This window comes from Ailuropoda melanoleuca, chromosome 18 (assembly GCF_002007445.2).
Source record: "Ailuropoda melanoleuca isolate Jingjing chromosome 18, ASM200744v2, whole genome shotgun sequence".
NCBI lineage: Eukaryota > Metazoa > Chordata > Mammalia > Carnivora > Ursidae > Ailuropoda > Ailuropoda melanoleuca.
The window spans coordinates 11,115,949-11,135,579 of NC_048235.1; the positions used below are offsets into that span (position 1 = coordinate 11,115,949).

Below are 19,631 nucleotides of genomic sequence, written 5' to 3' on the forward strand. Positions count from 1 at the left end.
CATCCCTGGGAATATGTAAGGGTGTGCTTTTGCAATGGACAGCAAAAGCAATAATGTTTAGCAACAGACCACCCCATAGTGGGAACTGCTTTCCAGCCTGCTTTTTGTCAGACCAACAGCTGTTCCATCAGTCAATTAGTGACCAGGGACAAAATGCATTTTTTTTAATCAATTAGCAGCCCCTCCAACTGAATAAAGATCCCTGGGTATGCTTTTCACCAACAAAACAAGAGGTAAGAGTGAATAAAGCTGAAGAGATCATAAATTCTTAGAAGTACAGTCTTAAAACCTGAGAAAGCCATACAGAGGTTGGCAGGTCATACCGTGCCCTTGGCAGGACTCCAGTAACTCATCCCAGCCAGACAAGAAATATATATATATATATATATATATATATACACACACACACACACACGCATTCACACACATAGTTTATATACATATGTGTGTGTTTATATTTTGTGTGTGTGCCTTCTTTCAGGGAATCAGACTCCCCATTAATTCTAATTAGCCGATTTTATCAACAACCTTCACTACAAAGAATCCATTGTTATTCAGTCTCTATTCCACGGTGAGTGGCGGAAATACGGTTACGTGCCATTCCAAGATGGATATATAGAATAGTTATTTATTACCTTCCATAAAGTCATTCATAATTTTAGTATTAAACATCCTTTCTGTCTTCTCTAGAGAAATAATGACAGTTATTTACTCTTTCTTCTTAGGTTTTTATCTTTTAATCCCTTTGTCCAACTTCTAAAATAGCACTGGTATCCTAAATCTAATTGTCTTAACATAATGGTTTGAGTATGTTAGGATGATTTAAGAGTACTGAGTTATAAAATTATAATTTCCCAGGGCAACTTGGTGGCTCAGTCGTTAAGCATTGCCTTCGGCTCAGGGCGTGATCCCAGGGTCCCGGGATCGAGCCCCACATCAGACTCCCCCACTGGGAGCCTGCTTCTTCCTCTCCCACTCCCCCTGCCTGTGTTCCCTCTCTCGCTGGCTGTCTCTCTCTCTGTCAAATAAATAAATAAAATCTTTTTTAAAAAATTATAATTTCCCTTCGTAAGAACAAATTTAGTATTTAGATACCTGTGTATGAAAGCTCTCGTTAAGCACACATCAGTTGCCCAAGTATCAGAATGGGAAAATTGAAGTGCATAATTCGCACTCAGTGAAAGGAAAGGCATGAGTCCGCCCTTACAGCCAGCATGCCAGCATGTGTCCACTGCAAACTGTGGAGGACCAATTTGAGGAAAGCAGCTGAAAAACCAGTAGCTCTTGCAAAACAAGTTCAAATAACCAGTCAGGAGAACAAAAACTATACTGGGTATTTAGAACTGAAGAAATGTCCTACTAGGAACGAGTGGGAAGGATGAAAAGCAAAGAAGGGAATACTGAGATAACCCGAACAACAGCAATCACTAGAAACAACCATAGCCCCTAGGGCTGGGTTCATCCGGGCAACTGTAACTGCAGAAAGAAGTTTGCCACCCTAAGCTGGAGGACCAAGGGAAAGAGGTGACATTTCTGCAACCCAGTAGCTGAAAGGAGGGGCCCTGCACATGTGGTGCTCACACCCCTGAGGTAAATGAGTAGATTGGTATTTCGATCAGCTAAGAGGAAATGGCTGGCAATGGTACCTCTGAAGGGCTCGGCATGACTGATCAGACAGGTCCAAAGAAAACAGGAGGCTGGAGCCGCAGATTTCTTCTTCAATGGGGTTGGTGCTAACAGGATCTGGGGCAAGGTTTTTTTCCTTTCCTCCTGCCTTCCAGTGGTCCACCATTTGCAGAACCTTACAGGAAGTCGACCACAAGGGAGTGTGGGAAATGTAGTTTGTAGACTTCCACAGCTGGCACCACAGAGAAAAATGTGGAAGGCATTTGGGGCCCAGACAGTAGGTAAATACCCAGCACGCATTTGTGTTGGAAACAGCTTGCCCAGACTTGACTTTGCTCTTTAAAAGACAGGTCATAGCAGGCTTACAGTTCCAGATCATTTGGCCTAGCAGTTGGCGAGTTAAATAGATTACTGCATTTTTTTGAGAAGACACAAAACATCAAGAATAAGTTGGCATCTGTGCATTATGAGAGTTTTTCTGCCCGCTGGGTGATTTAGGCAACCACCATTCCAACTCCCAGGGTAGAAATGCAATCTTCAGCCAGCACAAAATATTTAGTAATATAATTCCCTACAAGTCAGGGTTGAAAGATGGGAACCCCTGGTCTGTGTAAAGGCTTTTCAAGTATGTAGGGCACTCTGAGGTTTGGCCGATGATAGGCAAAATTCAAAGAATATAAAGTATGCCTAGTTAATCCGTGCCTATCTTAAAATCCCCACCCCTTGGCCACTGTGTACCCAGAGGCTGGATCTCTGCCAGATGTCCCAACTTCAAAATTATCTCTCATCTCCCCCTCGCCTTCAACTCTTAATGCCGCTCTTGGGATAGGAAAGCCATGTTCTCTGAAAACAATTCACTGCACGTTAGGAATTAACTGACTATTCTCCTGTAACCATTTCAAAGATACTTGTAGTTTAAAGTATGCTAGTTAACTTCAAATTAATCCTTATTGTCAGAATTTTCGAAAGGAGGGCATACTGGAGAGCCAAAGAATCTTACTCTGGATTTATTGGCAAATGAGGAGGTTCTCAATTATTGAGTTTGGAAGTTTATTAAAAGCTCTGAGAGAGGGATAGCGGCAGCAGTACAGATTTTCAGACTTTAAATCCACACGTAAAAGCAGACAGAAAACTAAATAACAAAACCAAAAATCCCCGGACAACATTTACCACAGAGCTGGCTGATAAGTCATCCCACGCACAGCACAATACAAGTAGGTGGAGACAAGCCCCAGACAGCCAAAGACGTGCAGGGTCCTAACGTCTGCAGATAAGGATGCCCTGACAGGGTGGCATCTGGGGAACGTGAGAACATGAGTACCAACGTGTCATGATAGCCAGCGTGTCAACTTGTATTCACTGGGAAGCATGGTGGACCATGTTGAAAGGAGCATCTAAAACTGAGAGAGTTTTGCACAATCTGACACAAGGTGACTACGAGAGGTTCCCACAGGCTGGAAGGGGTTGGGCAGTCTGGCCACTAGGAAGGCTCACAAATGACCCACTGGGGCACTCTTCCAGGACAGGGCCCCTCCAGGGCCAAGTCATCCATCAGGCACAGTAGCCGCCATGCCAAGGGTGCACTGTCCTTTTAGGGACCCGTGGAACGTTTGTATTTCTTTAAAATCAGAAGGAAAAAAAATGTGCTTTTAGGTCAAAGAAAATGTCTTAAAATATTTATCTTCATATGACACAGCTGTAAAATATAATTTTTGACATTTTTAGTGGAGGAAGGGACCCACAAAGGCCTAGGCCTCACAGAAGTCATAATGCAGCCCCGGGGCCCCCTTCAGAGTAGAAACAGCTGGGGTGGGATCCATGGGGAGCATGACAGGGACATTAAAGATGAAGTCAAGGAAAGTCCAGACCCAAGGCGAGATGAGAAGAGAGCCAGGACCTCTCAGAAAGCCAGCCACCATACTTTTACAGAAAAGCAACAGAAGAGGGAGCTCTGTGAAATTAGAAAAGCTGCGTTGAATGTAGCCTCCTTCTTGAAGTTCAAGAAAACTAATTTCAGATAGAAATACATGACAGAAAAGTATCAAGGTTAAGTCCCACATAATGTTATGAGGAGAGAAAGTAGAGAACAAGTAGCAAAATAACATCCCAACAGGCAATGAAGGCACGCTAGGAGGATGTGTCCTCGAAAGCGATCCCAACAGCAACCTGCTATTTCAAAATAAGCCAAGAGACATTAAGAAAAGGATGCAGTATGTGACAAACACGAATCAGAACCAGAAAATCTCAGAAATGAGCTGACAGACTTCAGGAAAGAATACTAAATTAAAGCAAAAATTATATCAGAAATGAAGACTCAACCAGAAGGAATGCGAGAGCTTATCAACACAGTAGACTGTGTTTCAGGATAAACCGAAAGTGAAAAAGAGGAATTTTGAAACATCAAAAAGAAATGAAAAAATAGACAAAAGAGATTCAAGAGAAGATGATCAATACTGAAGAGAAGAAAAGGAGATCAAACAAATGGTCAATAAGAAGTTTCTGAGGAAGCAAACAAGAAAATAGAATAAATACTGAAAACACTAACTCAAGAGAAGTTCCCTGAAATAGTAATTTAGAACTGCATCTTGACAGTGCTCACTGCATTCCTGAGAATCCAGAATGACCAACATCACCACAGAGTTTAGTAAAATTACTGAACTGTAAATATAAAGAAAAGAATCCTTTGGGCATCTTAGAAAAAAAAAATCATGACATATAAGGAAAAGAAACTTAGGTTATCATCAGAATTTCAACAGCAATGCTTTATGCCAAAAGAAAATAGAGTAGCATATTTAAAATATTCAAGGAAAGAAAGTGTGACCCAAGGATTTGATATCTAGCAAAACTGCCTTTCAAGTATAAAGGGCACGGTTAAACTGTTATCAACATGCAAGAACTCAAGGAATATTGTTCCCATGAGCCCTTCCTGAAGAATCGAGTGGAGAGAATGAGCTTATGCCTAGAGAGACATTAACTTAAGGGCTAGTGGTAAGCATTAAATATATATTTACCTGGAAAAGTAAGAGGAAATGAGGGTTAAAAGTAGACAGCACATTGTATAATGGTTATGTGCTCCGACAATGTAGATATTACTATTAAAAAGTGGGACGAGTATCGGGAGAACATATGCAAAAAACCTTTTTTTTTTTTTAAATTTTCAGTAATCCCATTAGAGGTGATATATGTGTTGTTATTTTGAGACTGTTGTATATGTGATGAGATAAAAACAGGTGCATGGTTATAGGATTTTCTAATTTTATCATTTCTTCTGTTCTTAAGAATTAAAATTCAAGGTATTAAAAAAGAGGAACAATCAACAGGCTCCTATAAAAGATAGGAAGAGATACTGATACAATAAAGAAGTTAAGTCCAAGCGCTAGAATCTCAAGTTTGAGTTAAGGGATAAATAGGAATTCATAAAATATGTCATCTTTAAGTGTCTGTATATATTTCCTAGTTTTGTGCACTAAAAAGGACTAGAAACAGAGATCAACCTAGTAGCAATGAGCGCCTTATGTCTTTGAATATCTCTTTCCTTGAAAGATTCTAGAATTTCTGGGACAAATGGCTAGGGGGAAGAAATGTACAAGATGAACCTGGAATATCTTATCTTATAATAGGAGGTAGTAACGAAGCTATCAAAGACTACTAAGGTCATGTCAAAAGGATTCAAGGGCCAGCAAAGAGATCCCGTCAGCCAAAGACTGGACCAACTGAACTCCAATAATGATAATGGTTGCAATAGATTTAAACTCATACAGTTTGTTTAAATTTATGAGTTTGTGGTAATTTTTTTTTAAAAAAAGCATTGGTTATCTTCAGAAGATAAGGAATAAACTCATTATCTTGAAAAATAATAAGTGAAAGAATCCACTGAGTGGCCAAAAAGCAGATGAAAGGAAGTATCTATTTATATAAGTATTTCAACTAATAAATGAAAATAAAATGATAGAATAGCACTATTTTTGCAGCCTTCATGAATGAATGAGTATATATGGGCATTCAGTATCATTGGCTGCTAAGATCACAAAAAGTGAGAGAACCAGACATTGTGTGCCTCATATAGTCCTGCCAAAAATCATTATGGAAATGATGACTAAACTAGAAGGAACACGAGAGTATATAAAGACACCTTTCGTCTTGCCAGAGGGATCGAACCTGGGTCTGCTCCAGTCTCTGCATTCAGCTGCCAATTTGTAGGAAATTCAAAAAACAGAGGAACATGTTGAACTGCACCAAGAGTATCAAATGAGCAAAATGCAGACAATGGGAAACTCTACAGGTTAAACAGCCCACGTTCTTCAATAAAGTGTAAGAAAATGAAAGGGAGCTAGGAGAAACCTATAGATTAAAAGTGATTTAAAAGACATACCAAATTTTTTTTAATGGGCAAGACTAAGCTACAATTTCTAGGAATACACATGTGTGAGAGTAAACTATGAAGAGAAATTTCCAGGGAGAGAGTACTATAAAAGTAGGGTAATAGTCCCGTATGGCGGAAGAGACCGTACTGTAACAGGGAAGGGTCACGTGGAAAGGCCTTTTAGGTGGCTGATAGTGTTCCGTTTCTTGACCTGGGTGGTATTCACCTTATAATAATTTATTGAGTCGTGCATTTGATTTGTGTGTTTTCTGTCTCTGTTTTGCTTTACAATGAAAAGATTTTAAAACTTAAAAAGTCCTTAGAGCAGCTTTCTGTTTCGCCGTTACTTCTTTTGCTAACACAATTTTGTTTAAGTCAATGTCAGCAACTCCACCCCTTCCATAGCTCCCTAAGCTCCATCCTCTGAAGTGTTTGTTTCCCTCTTCCTTGTTATATTAGATGATCAATGAATATTAATCATGCTCACAGACCGCAGCGTGATGGCTTGAGTTCTTGCCTGCCCACATACCCCTCCTCAGAGATCTATAACCTGGAACTACTTATATGTAGGTCACTTTGCTTTGTTTCATGGGTGTCTGCTGCCCTACTCACAGTTGCTAGAACTAAGGATGTATAGATGAGTTCAACTTATCCTTACCAAGTTCCTAGCACCATGCAATAGAGCAGTGAACAACATAGACCAAGGTCTTTCTCTCCTGGGCCTACATTACATGGGTTTGTAGGTTGTACCTGTTGGAGAGCCCTGAGAGTCACCACCACCACAGCTAATACCTACTGGGTGTTTACTCTGGGCCACGTACTGAGCTAAGCACTTTAACACCATTGTATCTCCTTTGATTCTGACACCAACCCACAGAATTAGTGTTAACACTCTCCTCGTTTTGCATAAGAAAAAAATGAAGCCCAGAAAATTTAAATAACTCACTTTAGATTGTACAGCTAATTAAGTGCTAGAATCTGGAATTAAAACTCAAGCAGTTCAACACCAGAGCCCAAGACCCTAAATACAATCACTAGTTAAACCAATAAATATCCTCTCTGTTGGAAAATAAGAATGTGGATTAGAGAAGAATATAGAACAAGGATAGACAATGGACAGTCCTCTGGCCATATCCAGCCACACCATCATTTTTTTTTTTTTATGGGCCAGAAGTTAAGAATGGTTTTTACATAGTTAAATGATTAAAAAGTATATATGAAGGAAAATATTTTGCGATGTGTTAAACTTTCATGAAATTCATTTCACTATTTATAAATAAAGTTTTATTAGTACACAGCCATGCCCATCTGTTTACATATTATCTGGTAGCTGCTTTTGTGCCACAGCGGCAGTTCAATAGTTGCAACAGAGACCGTGTGGCCCACCAAGTTTAAAATATATGCCTTTTAGAAAAAAATTTTAGTGACTCCTGGACTAGACAATAGATGGGTGAATTTAAAGAAAAAGGAGAAAAGGGCAGTAATCCAGAAGCAGTAAGGCAGTGGAATCCTTGAACTAGCAGAAGCTCTGAGTTACAGAGCAGAGCAGGGTGGTCTGGGAGCAGCAGGAACAGTGGATGAGAAAGCAAGATGAGCTGAGGTACCATAATTGTAGAGAAGCGCACAGCACTTCCTACCCTTGTCCCATAAGAGTGGTTCTACAGTGGTTCTATGGTGGTTAACTATGGCAGACAATTAGTGTTCTGTCTTATTTCTGTTTCCATGTAATAAACTCCAAGTCAGCTGGGCATGAGTTAAGAACAACTCTGTTTCTGGACATGAAAAAATCTAACATATAATTTGGCTTTATTTCTCTTATCTGACCCAAGATTCCCCTGACTCTGCCACCATGACCACCAATGATAACGTCTGACTTGAGTGCATGATTGTAGAGGTTGGTGAAGTGTTTACCAATTCTCTGAAATGTCAGGATTATAAGTCATCTCTTCCTTGACATTCCAGTGCTCCCACCCAAGATGAGATCTTACAACTTGGGTTTAAATTGTCCAACCATCCATTTCTTCATGCACCTCCCCTAATCCAAATTGTCGATGACTATACTTACTGCTTATAGAGTGAAACCCAAACTCTAAGCCCTTTTCCATAGCATGATGCCTACCACCATCTGACCTTAGCCCAAACCTCCAGACCTTTGTTATGGGAGCCAGACATCAGAACGGTTAAGACTGTCATGGTTAGAATTTGGCAATTGGGGTTGGGTTCACAGATCTACCCTTATACACTGTGGCCCAAACGGAAATTCAAAAATAGAAGCAACTTGGCTGGTATCCAGAGCTCAACCCTAAGGCCCAAGCATTCCTGGGGGAGAGCTAGTTCTCATAGAGCCTGGGCAGAGGCTGAAAGTGTCTTGAGGTCCAGCCACCCTCGTACAGCACCATACACTCAGGAACAATACCTGACACTGAACAGGTGATATGAACTAAGTGACTGCAACCATCAGTGGGACACAGCTGTGCAGGTGCCCAAGACTTTAAGAAAATTCTAGGGAGTAGGCTGCGGAAGGAAACTTTGACCTTTCAGCTAGTAAGAGCATGGAGGCTCCAGCAGTTCATTAAAATAAAAGTCATAAATAATACTTAATATTCGTAATAATCATAGTAATATTTAATCAATAAACTAAAAAATGAAAGAGTCATAGCCTGTTGGTGCTCTGGAGAGGTGAAGCCAGTTTCGACTGTGGCAATCAGACTACTTGTATTGGGAGTTACCTTCTGTGTGTCCTCGCAAGATTGGAAACTCCATGAGAATGATGCAATTGATTTGCTAGACTTGTCCGATTGATCCATCCATCAGTCAATCACTAACAACGATTAGGAGATAAAGATTGATATTTGAGTGTTTGGGATGTCTCATCTAACATCATGGCCAAGATTCAAAATGTTCTTTTTAGGAATTTCATATCATTTTAGCAAATGATACAGGAGAGGTCCTTCCTAGAAACTCCTCAAAGTGAGCTAAAATTGTTTCAGAATCACATGGATGTGGTGAATCAATTCTGGGATCTTCTCTCACGCTGTACTGTCTGGAGTCTGAGACCAAGGAGGAAGAGAGTTAAGAGCACACGCGTGGGTATCAGACTGTCTAGGTTGGGCCTGCCTCTGCCTCTCAGAATCTGTTCGGCCTTGGCCAGTTTCTTAGCCTCTGTAAGCTGCAATCCCTTATCTGAAAACTGCGATCAGAATTGGGCTTATCTCCGAGGGTTAGTGGGAGGATTAACTGAGATAAACTACATCAAGTCCTTAGGAAAGCATCTCCCCTCAGTAAGTGCTCAATAAATGTTCCCTATCCTCTCCGGGGCATTATCTTTTACACCAGAAAACCGTATCAGGAGTGGCCATTTAAGGAGACGGTATTAAAGTGAATTAGCTTCATGAAAAATTATGACCACTTTTGTTTTTTTCAGTTAAAAATAAGGAATTTCCAAAAGAAATCTCCTTTTACAAGTCTAAAAGTTGATGCACTTCAAAAAATATTTCACAAGAGATGAGAGGGTAACATAGAATTAGAGTCAACCGATGATATTTGTAAAATTTTTATAAGTACATATATTAGCCTGAACAATTTGTAAGAAGTAAGCTCACCATCTTAAAAGTCCCTGGTCATATAAATATGCCTAGTGAGTTCATTTCAGAGAATTAAAATGTAAACCCAACTAAGACACGCATTTAGTATTGCCCAAGGCATTAGATAAATATTTTAAATACTCAAATCTCGTAAGAATAAAAGCAGAAATCAATTTTTCTTTCATTTCACCTGTAAGATCATAATTAAGTGCGAAAAAAATTGTACATTTATCCGGCAGCATTAGTTTTGGATTCAGTTGCCCCAATAATGAAATTTCTTAACTCAAACTTATAAATTACAGTGAAAGATGAAATAGAATGGAATATCCAGTGAACATTCAACCGTTGGCTCACTTACATCTTCACTATTAGACAAAACTCAACTCTCAAAGACCTGCCGTCCAAGGCTACCCATCACTTATCACATTCTTCCACCAATGCTTTTTTTCTGCTGACAGCAAAGCCAAAGGAATCCCCTTCAATCATCTTCAGAAAAACTCCCCCCTTTGAAATCAAAGCCTGTCTGTTAAGGCTCTTTTTAAATGATTATGGCTGTACCATTATAATAATGGTTATAAGAATACTGAGTGATAAATAATACTTGATATCCAAATGACCCCTTTCAAGTTTTCTGTAATGTCACTCATAAAACTAAGATGAGCCCTGACTTTCTCAGTGACACCGATATGCAAACGAACTTTATTGTGGCAGGTGTCCTTTTTGTTTGCAGACACTGCACTCTGCATTCTTCTGGAGTCAGATTCAGGTTTTTGGAAGTAAATCAGGCCTCTCTCCTTCAATGCATGTAAGAGGGTGGGAAAATGTCAATGCCTCGCTCTGGCACCAGCCCAGGCTTGCACCAGAGAAGTGCTGGTAAGTATTCAATAGCCAGTGGGGATGGGCCTGACATGTACAATTTGCCCATTTTTATGGTGTAAATACTCCCACCACGACCAGTGCCAACCTTCCATGTGATGTCACTGAACAGGAGTTGGGAAAAGATATGTATCACGTACAAAAGATCCGTACACATAACCCACTCCCAAACACGTTGTGAGCCTGTGCCAGCACGTTACTGCTGGAACCCAAGTTCTTTCCTGAACCAGTGTGTTCCGGTGGAAACGTGACTTCAGACTGGAAAACCAGAAACCCCAGTGAAACCAGGTGTTTATGATTCAATATGATCCCTTGAAGCAGGGTCCAGCTGCTTCTATTCTGTTCAGTGATTATCTCCACTATACATGGAGGTCACTGTTTTCCTGGGACCTAGAAAGTGACTATCCTCTTCCTGCAAAAAGCCAGAGAACTGAGAAAGGAATGACTCTTCCTTGGAGCCTTTCTACCGGATCACCCAGGGTCATCACTTTTAGCTTTTCCTTTACATGTTAGATTATTCTCCGAGCACTGTCATGACCCAGGAAACGGGACAGGTGAAGATGCTGGGATTCCTTCTTCCCAGGATTTTCTGGCATCTTTGTTGGAGTGGATCAGATTAATTTCTTCTAGGATTGGGTCCTCATTCTCTAGAATAGTGGTACCCAGCTTCAGAAAGCACCTGGAAAACTCTCTAAGAACGCCGCTTCCCAACCGACCCCCTTCTGATTCGGGAGGTTTAAGTAACAAAGGGAAGCTGCATTTTAAACAGTCGCTCCAGGGACTTCTGATCCCGGGGGTTGAATCTGGGTCCACTGGGAAGAGTTTTGATCGACTGGGAAGTTTAAAGGGAACACTGAACACAAGACTACCTCATTTCTGACACCAATTACCTGTTCAGGGGGTTCCCCAAACCACTGCCACTTCTGATAACTCCCTAGAAGGACCCCCAGAACTCACTGAAAACTATTACACTTGAACAGTAGCAAAAACCCAGTTATGGTTTGTTACAGAGAAAGGATAGAGATTAAAGGGGAAGAGTGCATAGGGCAGAGGCTGAGGAAGTCCTCTCTCCATAGAGTCAGGACTCCCCAGTATAGATGTGTGACAGTTCACGTGGGTATTGCCAAGCAAGGAATGTCACCCAAGTCTCAGTATTCAAAGTTTTTATTGGAGCTCCGTTATGTAGATAGGATTGATTGTCCTGCATGGTTGATCTCAGTCTCCACGTCTCTTGACCCAAAACTCTCACCATAAGTCACCTAGATGGTCTTTCTGGCTGCCTAGCCTCCACCCTAAGGTGTAGTCAGGTCCCACCTACATCACCTTGTTACTATCTGCCAGCCCAAGGTCCCCAGGCAAACAAAGTCCACCTTCAGGGCAGAAGACAGACTTCTTCTAAGAGGACAAGGGTATACTCTTTACTGCACACCCCCCACCTCTTTTGCAAAACACTCTTAAAAAATAACTTCCACCTTCCCTCAGGAGTCAGACTTTTTTGACTTTGGAAAAAGCTCCTTGGCCATCTAAAATAAATTTTCTGTAACTGAGCATTTTGTTTGAAGCTGGTGAAGGGTTTGCTCAGATTTTGTTTCTTCTGTATGGTACCAATCCACGAGCCGAGACCTAAAATAGGTTTTTTAGAGTTTTCGGGATTATTTAATAAAAATATCAAATATCAGATCCAGATCTCCATACCTTTGAAACTTGGCACATCGTAAGTGCTTTGTAAACGTTTGCTAGTAATATCAGCTCCGGAAAACTGCCAGAGTTGGCTTACTATGTGCAGCAAGAAAATCAGAACCGTAGTCCAGATCATGGATGAAAACAGGGAGTCAGCCCAAGGACCCTACAACCAGGTAGCCACAAGGCGTAAGCTAAGATTTGCTCACAGAGAGCAGGGACTCAAATCACACTTCTTAGCTCGCCTCCAACTTTGGACCCTCTCCATGTAGTTTGTAGCCATCTGAAATACATTCTACTGTAGGGGCCTTTTTCTTACTGAACAAAAAACAGAAACATTGTCCCTTTGGAGACACACAGCTTGCTATTCCAGTGAAGGATAAGGCCATCTGTGAAGTCAGCAAAATCACAGCCTTTTAAAGGAGGGCAGGCACTTATCTTTTTTTTTTTTCTTCTGTTAATGACATTTTCTGAGTGAGTTGAAGAAAATCTGCTAGGAAGTTTCTTGATTTACTGAGTAGGCTTAGATATTCTCCTTATGATGCTTAACTTCAAGAGACAGTTCAGTGGGAGTCACTGTATAACTAAAGGACTTATTTCCAAATAGTTGTGCAGCCCTTAGAATAATTCGATCATTACTTTACCCATTTTTTAGATAGGTAAGTGCAATACAATGAAATGCTTAGCATTTTCAAGGAGCATAAATCAAAGTTATTGAAGTCACTTTACATTTGTTTTGACATTTTCCGTACTTTATCACCATCAGAGAAGCCCCTCACATATAGTACGAGGAAAACAAGTGACATAGTTTTTGATTCTCTGCATTAACCCCTCCAATAGCCTGACTGTCTTGAGACCCGACAGCTTAGAGGAAAGTTTCCAGTCTCAGCACATGCAGAGCTACAGTGGGTACCCTCCGCCTTCCATATCTTGCTCTTACCCACAAGCTCGTCGGAAGTTACAGAAAACTTTTTTCTTTTTTTTTAAAGATTGTATTTATTTATTTGACAGAGAGAGAGACAGCCAGCGAGAGAGGGATCACAGGCAGGGAGAGTAGGAGAGGGAGAAACAGCCTCCCAGCGGGGGAGTTTGATGCGGGGCTTGATCCCAGGACCCTGGGATCATGCCCTGAGCTGGAGGCAGACGCTTCACGACTGAGCCACCGAGGCACCCCCAGACAGAAAACTTTTTACCTGCTGTTAAAAAGTCTACCATTATGACAATTCATATTTAGAGCTGTAACACACCTGTATTATGAGTTTTGATGTTAAGACTCTAATACGGGAACTTGAGATAGAGGGAATTTGTCCTTTGTTTCCTGGAAGCATTTAGGCCAGAACAAATGAATCAGGTTCACTGTTTCCTCTATCAAAAGATAGAATCAAGAAATATAAACTGGTCTTTGTGATTCATCCAAACAAGGGTACTCACAAGATAATGCAATTCACTCATTCTACAAAAATGCATCAAGCATTTCACCTGTGTAGGCATTTTGCTCAGTTCTGGGAGTAGGAAATGAGTAAGACGGGTGCCCTCGCTTCCAAGAGCTTGTAGGCTAATATTAGGAGGGATGGGTAAACCATAGAAGCAAATAATTCCAAATATATTGGCCAATTGCTATTCAAAAGGGATTAAAGAGAAAACCAAGAGATCATAGAATGGAAATTATAGCTACTTGCAAACTTAAAACATAACCTCTGAAGTCTTTCTGTTTATGTGCTTTTTATTAAGCAACTTAGGGACTGTCATCATTAATCATTTTAACTAAGGAATATTTTTACTTTGTTTTCATATTGGCATCGTGAGATAGGGAATGTATCATCAAGGAAGCATATTAATGATCATATTTAACTCAATTTATTATACCTAAAGTATTTGTCTACTAATATTTCTCATATTAATATTTCATTAGCCTGCCTATCACACTAGCTTTAGAATCTGAAGTTAATTGATACATTAGGCCTCAGTGCATTAGACCTCACCATATTAGGCCCCAATTCTACAAAATACCCATTTAGTAAGTGGAATTTTGGATGATTTTACCAACATTTTGACAGGGAATATTTCATATCAGATGGTTGCAAATGTACCGATTATGCTATAAGTTATGTAGAATCAGTGAGATTTGGACAACATAGACAAATAGTTTCAGGTACTGATACATTCTTACCACAACAGGGAAAAAAATATATTAAACTTAACTTCACACACTATGAAAGCAGCTGTAATTAATTAGAATTTGGGGAGAAAGAACTGATAAGGAAATCAGCGCATTTCAGCTTGAAGACAAGGTGAAAAAATGCACTATTGCTTCACCGGTGTGTCTATAGTGATGTAGCCTAGGACAGGTCCCCATCTGCAACTCTCAGGTGCCTTGGTTATGTGACAGAACTTGGGACACCATACTTAGGTCGGATTTTCACTTTCCCCCTCAAGATCTTGTTACAGAAAGTGCCCTGTATGATGTGTTGATGATTTACAAAGGAAGGTGAATTAAAATTAATAACCCTTTCCCTTCAAAGAACATGAGTAGGCGAGGCTTGGAACTCATTGTATTTGCATCTTCAAGAATAGGGGTTGGCAAACTATCACCCGTGGGCCGAATCCAATCTGCCACCTGCTTTTGTACAGTCCCTGAGATAAGAATAGATTTTACATTTTTTAAGTGGTGGAGGTAAAAAAAAAAAAAAAAGAATATTTTGTGACATGTAAAAATTATATGAAATTCAAATTTCGGTGACCATGAATCTAATTTGTTGGGATACAGCTGTGCTCCCTCATTTACATGTTGTCTAGGATGGTTCTCATGCTATCATGGCAGACTTGACTAGTTGTGGTAGAAATCCTATGGCCTGGGAAGACAAAAACTATTTACCGTCTGGCCCTTTATAGAAAATATTTGCTGATCCCTGTTCAAGAAGACAGATCATTTGAGCAGCTCTTCTAGGATCTAGAAAGCCTAACCCAGAATTAAGGAATGGGGTTTTCAATTTTGGCAGGGGGATTAATGGTAATAAGAAAAATCTTTCCATATGTGATGTGAGTATGAGGTCTGACGTGCTTTCAAACTAAAATAGTAGAATTCACTAAATACGTGAAAAGATTGAATAGACACCGGCAATTCGGCATAATTTAGATTTTGTCTTGCCTGAAGAGATAGGGCTGAATCCAAGGACTAAACAGATGATCCAAACTAGAGCAACTCTAAGACCATCATAACTTACTTCAAGCAAGCAACCCTTAGACAATGACTTTTGTGAAAACATCCAATCTCCAGGCCCTTTAAGCAGCTGAGAAGTGAAAGTGATATTGTTAGTGGATTGAAAGCTTCCATGTAACTTTTTTGTAGGCATTCTCAACTGTTTGTGATCTAAAATATGTCAACCAATAATGGAATGTAAATGGTTATGTACAATTCTCCTCATAGTTTCATAGGAAAATTATATAGATTTTCTTTGAAATTTTTGGAATAAAGGGAATCTAAATCTATATTTACAAGTCTTCTTTTCTTTTTTTTTTTTTAATTAGCATTCTTTCAGAGCCAATTTAGTCTGACAGGTAAATCAGCATTTAGGGACTTCCGTTGTTCAGGAACTAATGCCAGCTTCTCTTCACACACTCTGTAGTACTTGGCTCCCAGAAGCAATAAACCGTAATGGTCTCACTCACCAAGGCCTTTTAATTCATGGATCATAGACATGATAAATCATAGGAACTCCTCTGGTGCCTCTTTGTCTAGAATGCCCAGATTCTTGAAAGCCCAATGCGGAACACCTTTTGAAATGGCACCCACTCAGTTGAATAAGGGTGTTCATGTTCGAGAACAGAGGGAAAGTGTTTACAGATGCATGTGTGAAAGAAAGCTAATACATTTTGAGACAGATGTTGACCCCAAAGAGCTATACTTCTGTGGATACGTGACAAAGGAGCTTTTTCCTAACATACCTTTGGGATTCTCCTACCTCCCCTAAAGCCAGTTTCCCCATTTCAAGGAGGCTGCAAGGGACTCGTTTTCTTTTCTTAATGGAAAATATTTTGTTTGTTTTCAACTTTATTGAGAAATAATTGACATATAACACTGTGTAATTTTAAGGTGTATAGCATGATTTGATATACATAAATGCTGCAAAATGATTACCACAATAAGATTAGTTGACACATCCATCACCTCACGTAGACAATACTTTTTTGTGCGTGTGGTGAGAACTTTTCAAATCCATTTTCTTAGCAACTTTCAAATATATAATATTAGGAGCTATAATTACCATGATATACATTACATCCCAGATCTTATTCATCTTAAAACTAGAAGTTTGTGTCCTTAGATCATCATCATGCATTTCCCCTTGACCCCCACCCCCTGCCCCTGACAACACCAATCTACTCCTTTTCTAGGAGTTCAGGTTTTTTAAGATTTCACATATTTCTCTGTCTGACTTATTTCACTTGGCATAATGCCCACAAAGTCCATCCCTGTTTTAGCAAATAGCAAGATTTCCTTCTTTTCTGTGGCTGAATAATAATCATATTCCTATACACCATAGTTTCTTTACCTATTCATCCATTGACAGACAACATTTGCTTCCATATCTTGGCTACTGTAAATAAAGCTGCAACAAACATTGGGATGCAGATATGTTTTTGAGTTAGTGTTTTCATTTCCTTCAGATAAATACCCAGAAGTGGAATTGCTGGATCATATAGTAGTTCTATCAAAAAATCTTTGAAGCCCCTCCATACTGTTTTCCATGGTGGCTGCACCACATTCCCCCCAACGGTGCAGGAGGGTTCCCTTTTCTCCACATCCTTGTCAGCACTTGGTATTTGTTGTTTTTTGATAATAGCCATTCTAACGGATATAAGGTGGTACCTCATTGTGGTCTTGATTTGCATTTCCCTGACATTTAGTGCTGTTGAGCACCTGCTGACCAACAGAAATAGAAAAATATCTATTCAGATCATTTGCCCATTTTTCAATCATATTATTTTAGTTTTGTTTTTTCTCTTTTTTTATGAGTTCCTTATATATTTTGGATATTAGACCCTTATCAGATATATGATTTGCAAATATCTTCTTCCATTCTGTAGGTAACTTTTTTGTTGTGGTTGTTGATTATTTCTTGAGCTGTAGATAAGTTTGCAGTTTGATGTAGTTCCACTTACTTATTTTTGCTTTTGTTACTTGTGCTTCTGGTATCATATCTAAAAATCGTTGCCAAGACCAATATCAAGGACCTTTTTCCCTACATTTTTTTCCTCCTATCATTCTTCTCCATGTGGATTTCCAGTTTTGTGACACCATTTATGAAAAACTGTCTTTTTCCCATTGAGTATTCTTGGCTTCCTTGTCAATTATTAGTTGACCATAAACATACTGGTTTATTTCTGGGCTCAGATCCTGTTTCATTGGTCTATTTGACTATTTTATGCCAGTACTGTATACTATACTGTTTTGTTCACTATAGCTTTGCAGTATTGTTTGAAAGATTTCCATTCTTGAAACACTATTCATGAAGAACTATCTTTTCCCCATTGAGTATTCTTGGCTTCTTTGTCAACTATTAGTTGACCATACACATATGGGTTTACTTCTGGGCTCCCGATCCTGTTTCATTGGTCTATTTGTCTGTTTTATGCCAGTACTGCACTGTTTTGTTCACTATAACTTTGCAGTATAGTTTGAAATCAGGAAGTGTGATGCTTCTAACTTTGTTTTTGCTTTTCAAGACTTCCTTTGGCTATCTGAGGTCTTTTGTGGTTTCATATAAATTTTAGGATTTTTTTTTATTTCTGTAAAAAATGCCATTAGAATTTTGATAGGGCTTACATTCAATCTGTAGATGGCTTTGGACAGTATGGATATTTTAACAATACTAATTCTTCCACCCCATAAACATGGGATATATTTCCATTTATTTGCATCTTCTTCAATTTCTTTCATCAATGGCATCATTTTTAGTGTACAGAATTTCACCTTCTTGATTAAGTTTATTCACAAGTATTTTATTGTTTTTGATGCTTTTGTGAATGTAATTGTTATTTTTTTCAAATAGTATGTTGTTAGTATATAGAAATGCAACTAATTCTAGTACATTGAATTGCATCCTGCAACTATACTGAATTGGCTTATGAATTCTAACACTTTTTTGTCAGTCCTTAGGGTTTTCTATGTATAAAATCAGGTCATCAGCAAACAGAGACGATTTTATTTCTTCCTTTCCAATCTGGATGCTTTATTTCTTTTTATTGACTGATTTCTCTGGCTACAACTTCCAGTACTAAGTTGAATAAGAATGGTAAGAGTGAACATCCTTGTTTTTTGTTCCTGATCTTAGGGGACTGTTGAGTGTGATGTTAGCTGTGGGCTTGTCATATATGGCTTATGTTATGTTGAGGTGTGTTCCTTCTATACCCAATTTGTTGAGAGTTTTTATCATGAAATAATGTTGAATTTTGTCAAATGTTTCTCTGCATCTTTTGAGATGGTCATATAGTTTTAATCTTTCCTTCTGTTAATGTGACATATCACATTTTTTGATTTGTGTATGTTGAACCATCCTTGCATCTCAGGTGTAGGGTCATGGTGTGTGGTTCTTTTAATGTGTTGTTGAATTTAGGAGAATTCTGTTGAGAATATTTGCATCTATATTCATCAGGGCCTGTAGTTGTCTTTAGTTTTAGTGTCCTTATCTGGCTTCGGTATCAAGATAATGTTGGCTTTATAAAATGAGTTTGGAAGAGTTCCCGATGGAAGAAGTCTTGGCAGAACTCAGGATAGGTCAGAAGATCCAAGTTCATTTTGCTGTAACAGACAGCTTCAAGAAGGTATAGTAATAGAAGAAAGACCAGTTAACACTTTGTTGTAAATAGAATTAACATTTAATTCATCTTGTCTCCCAGACCATATAGACCCCAGGCTGTGTCACGAATAACAGTTTCTCAGTTCTAAAAGTTCTGCTTATAAATTTAGAAAAATTCTATCCGTGACATACAACCCCATACCTCTTTTTCTTTCTTCTATTTTACGTCAATAAAATTACACATTTTTCTCCTTTCTTTCAAATATTTGACTTTCTATTGACATGACCACAGATAGAGTTTGAATTCCTTACCCAGGGAGCTGCCTTGCCCTCTCTTCAGGAGCAGTTTCTTAAAGCGCATTCACAGACTAGCCCCCCTTCCCCAACTTCATCACCTGATGGGGATCACAGAGTTTTGTACACAGTACTCATCTGGCTAGGTTCTTCAGATGAATAATAATTTAAAAAGTCACCATCAATAACAGTGTTTTTAAATATTTGACCCTTTGTGGCATCAAAGTTAACGCAAGTTTATAGGATTTCATTGGCTCTTCACAAAAAAGCAATCAATGACTATTGACATCCCACAGCACAATAGGTGTTAAATTATAGTGTACTTCTCTATGTGTCTGAAAGGATTTTATTTTACTCTTTATTTAATGAAGATATTTGAGGGGGGAAAGCTAGTTCTGGTTCCTATTT

At 39.2% G+C, this 19,631-nt stretch overlaps 1 long non-coding RNA gene across 1 annotated transcript in view; it reads right to left on the minus strand.

Annotated features, from left to right (window-relative positions):
* LOC117797078 overlaps nucleotides 1-1,760 on the minus strand; it is a 30,447-nt gene extending 28,687 nt beyond the window's left edge. The window contains exon 1 of the long non-coding RNA XR_004621929.1: nucleotides 1,647-1,760. This is a non-coding gene — a long non-coding RNA (uncharacterized LOC117797078). The remainder of the gene's footprint in view (nucleotides 1-1,646) is intronic.
* Nucleotides 1,761-19,631: the final 17,871 nt, after the last annotated feature.